Source organism: Apium graveolens, chromosome 4 (genome assembly GCF_009905375.1).
Source record: "Apium graveolens cultivar Ventura chromosome 4, ASM990537v1, whole genome shotgun sequence".
NCBI classification, from domain to species: domain Eukaryota; kingdom Viridiplantae; phylum Streptophyta; class Magnoliopsida; order Apiales; family Apiaceae; genus Apium; species Apium graveolens.
The window spans coordinates 241350600-241354795 of record NC_133650.1 but is presented as its reverse complement, the minus strand read 5'-3'; the positions used below and the strand labels follow the sequence as shown (position 1 = coordinate 241354795).

The window sequence follows — 4196 nt, the reverse complement described above, 5'->3', positions numbered from 1 at the left end:
TTATGTGCGTCGCGAACATATAAGATAGGGTGTTAATCTCTTGTGAAGCGACGGTGGATCTTGAGATTTAGAACTTGCCATGCTAGCATAGGTTCATGTATGTTGTGCATGATTAGTGGGTAACTCTAACAGTTTTATTTGCCCTATGTAATCAAAAGAAATAACTTGTGCTTAAATCGTTGTGTTGTCAATTTCTGTAGACATATAGGAACTCAACATAATTGATGACTATTCAACTTCTATCTTAATTGTGGATGCTTGGTAGAATGGTATTAGTACAATGAAAGTTGGCTTTTATCAGTTTCGTGTTATTCGATTAATATCATCACTATCACATGCTAAAGGTAATAACAATGACTATTGAAGGAAGTAATAATGAAGTTGTGATCTCATGAGTGTTTTATTATTGATAAATTGAAGTATTAGTTAAGAGGTTAATTAAGTAGTTAATTATAGTTAATATTTAATCAACAATTTTAAGTGTTAGTGTCTTAACATTGAGAAGTAATCATACATTGGTGAGTGAGTTTAATTAGACAATAATTCAGTCTGAGTCTCTGTGGAAACGAACTAGAAAGTATTCTATATTATTTGCGAACGCGTATACTTGCGTGAATATTAGCGCGTGTTTTCGCCCTAACAAGTTTTTGGCGCCGTTGCCGGGGACTCGGCGTATTTGTTTAGTTTATGTACTTACCATCATTGGTCATTAGGACTCAGTGATTAGGACGTAGTAGTTACTTATTTTTTTCCGGTTGTGTTTCAGGTACTTTAGCAAGCGTTTATGCAAACTTGTTCTCGTGCTCGCAAGAGGACTTTAGATACAGCTGAGGAGACAGACGAAGTTCTTGATATTCCGGAGAAGTTAGATTTTGAGGATTCGGATTCAGGAACTGAGCAGAAAGAACCAGTAAACATGGGAGATCGTATTGTTCAAGCTGATCCAGCTCTTATGGATTTTTCTCGGCCTAAAATTGATGACATTCAGTCAAGCATCCTTCATCCGGCTATTCAAGCTAACACCTTTGAAATCAAGCCGGGCACTATTCAGATGGTGCAGAATTCTGTTTCTTTTGGAGGAGCGGCAACTGAAGACCCCAACATGCACATAAGGAATTTTGTCGAGATCTGTAGCACTTTTAAGTATAATGGCGTGACTGATGAGGCTATCAAGTTGAGGCTTTTCCCATTCTCACTGAGGGACAAGGCTAAAGACTGGTTACACTCTGAACCAGCTGGGTCCATCACTACATGGCAAGATCTTGCATAAAAGTTTCTGGTGAAGTTTTATCCGATGGCAAAGACTGCTGCTATGAGGAGTGCTCTTACTCAGTTTACGCAGCAACCTATAGAGTCTATGTGCGAGGCTTGGGAACGCTACAAGGAAATGTTGAGAAAATGTCCACATCATGGAATGCCAGATTGGATGGTGATCACTGGTTTCTATAATGGTTTGGGGGCCCAATCTCGGCCCATGCTCGATGCAGCAGCTGGAGGCGCCTTATGGGCTAAAAGCTATATTGAGGCGTATAATCTTATAGAGACGATGGCTGCAAATGAGCATCAAAACCCAACTCAGAGGATGACGTCAGGCAAGGTAGCAGGCATTCTGGAAGTGGATGCAGCCACCGCTATTGCAGCCCAGCTCCAAGCGCTATCAATGAAGGTTGATTTTCTGGCTACATATGGAGTTAATCAAATAGCTATGGTTTGCGAGCTTTGTGCAGGTTCTCATGCTACGGATCAGTGTTCTCTTGTCAACGAATCTGTTCAGTATGTGAATAATTATCAGCGACAACAGCAGCCTGTGCCAGCGACCTATCATCCTAACAACAGAAATCATCCAAATTTCAGCTGGGGGAATAATCAAAATGCTATTCAGCCACCATATCAGCAAGGAGTGAGTAAACAGTTTAACCCACCTGGATTCCAGCAACCACAGTAGTATGTTACAAGGCAATCATATCCTCAACAGGGAAGTACAGCTGCACCTACTAGTGCTGATTTTGAGGAACTTAAGTTGTTGTGCAAGAGTCAAGCGGTTTCTATCAAGACCTTGGAAAATCAAATCGGTCAATTAGCCAATGCAGTGCTCAATCGTCAACCTGGCACTCTTCCCAGTGACACGGAAGTACCAGGCAGGAAGGAAGCCAAAGAGCAAGTCAAGGCTATTACCTTAAGGTCTGGAAAAGTGGCTGATGCTGAAAAGGCAAAAGAAGTAGAAGCTGAAATTAGAGATGAAGAATCTAAGCAAAAGGAGAAAGCGGCGGAACCAAGGAAGACTACTGTTGAACACACTCTGCCTGAGGCTAATACAGGGGAGAAACAGCTCTATCATCCACCACCTTTTCCTAAGAGATTGCAACAACAAAAGCTGGATAGACAGTTCAGAAAGTTTCTGGAGGTGTTCAAGAAATTTCACATCAATATACCTTTCGCTGAGGCTCTGGAACAAATGCCTAGTTATGCGAAGTTTATGAAGACTATTCTTTCAAGGAAGGTGAAACTGGATGACCTTGAAACCGTTGCTCTCACGGAAGAATGCAGCACTGTTCTGCAGCAAAAGTTACCACCAAAACTGAAAGATCCAAGAAGCTTCACCATTCCTTGCACCATTGGCAAACTGACTTTTGACAAGTGCCTTTGTGATTTGGGAGCAAGCATTAATCTGATGCCGTTGTCGATCTTTAAAAAGCTGGATCTGCCTGATCCAAAACCCACATACATGTCGCTACAATTGGCTGACCGTTCCATTACTTACCCAAGGGGTATAGTTGAGGATGTGCTCGTCAAAGTGGATAAGCTCTTCTTTCCTACAGATTTTGTTATTTTGGATTTTGAGGAAGATAAGAAGATTCCCATAATCTTGGGAAGGCCTTTCTTGGCTACTGGTCGTACCTTGATAGATGTGCAAAAAGGGGAACTTACTATGCGGGTCCAAGATCAGGATGTGACCTTCAACGTATTCAAGGCAATGAAATTCCCTACAGAAGATGAGGAGTGCTTAAAATTGGATGTGATTGATTCTACGGTTACTTCGGAACTCGATCGCATGCTAATGTCTGATGCATTGGAAAAGGCCTTAGTGGGGGATTTTGACAGCGATGATGAAGATGGCAACGAGCAATTACAATATCTGAACGCTTCTCCCTGGAAGCGAAAGCTGGACATACCATTTGAATCTCTTGGTACTTCTGACCTTAAGAATGCTGAAGGGAAGATCAAACCATCAATAGAGGAAGCACCTACCTTGGAGCTCAAGCCATTACCTGAACACTTGAGGTATGCTTTTTTAGGTGATTCATCTACGTTACCTGTTATTATTTCATCTGACCTTTCAGGTAGTGAGGAAGACAAGCTCTTAAGGATTTTGAGAGAATTCAAATCGGCTATAGGATGGACCATAGCAGACATCAAGAGGATAAGTCCTTCATATTGTATGCATAAAATTCTGCTAGAGGAAGGTAGTAAGTCAACTGTGGAACAGCAGCGAAGACTGAATCCCATCATGAAGGAAGTGGTGAAGAAAGAAATTCTGAAATGGCTAGATGCAGGCATCATTTATCCTATTACTGACAGCTCGTGGGTGAGCCCCGTACAATGTGTACCTAAGAAAGGAGGTATCACTGTGGTCGCAAATGAAAAGAATGAGCTCATCCCTACTCGAACAGTTACAGGATGGAGAGTATGCATGGATTATAGAAAATTGAACAAAGCCACAAGGAAGGATCACTTCCCTCTTCCATTTATTGATCAGATGCTTGACAGATTGGCGGGTCATGAGTATTTTTATCTTCTGGATGGTTATTCCGGGTATAATCAGATTTGTATTGCACCAGAGGATCAAGAAAAGACTACCTTCACTTGTCCATTTGGCACGTTTGCTTTTCGCAGAGTTTCGTTTGGGTTATGTGGCGCCCCGGCCACTTTTCAGAGATGTATGATGGCCATATTCTCTGACATGATTGGAAATAACGTCGAAGTGTTCATGGATGACTTCTCCGTCTTTGGACACTCATATGATGAATGTTTGAATAATCTGCGCGCCGTACTCAAAAGATGCGTGGAAACTAATTTGGTGCTCAATTGGGAGAAATGTCATTTTATGGTGCGTGAAGGCATTATCCTTGGGCATAAGGTCTCTAGCAAGGGTCTGGAGGTGGACAAGACCAAGGTGGGAGTCATTGAAAATCTTC

The 4196-nt window shown here is 41.9% G+C and overlaps 1 non-coding gene across 1 annotated transcript; it reads right to left on the bottom strand.

Annotated features, from left to right (window-relative positions):
• Positions 1–1309: 1309 nt before the first annotated feature.
• LOC141722411 (small nucleolar RNA R71) lies at positions 1310–1416 on the bottom strand. The gene has a single exon (XR_012575431.1). It is a non-coding gene; the product is annotated as a small nucleolar RNA R71 (small nucleolar RNA).
• Between the last annotated feature and the right edge of the window lie 2780 nt (positions 1417–4196).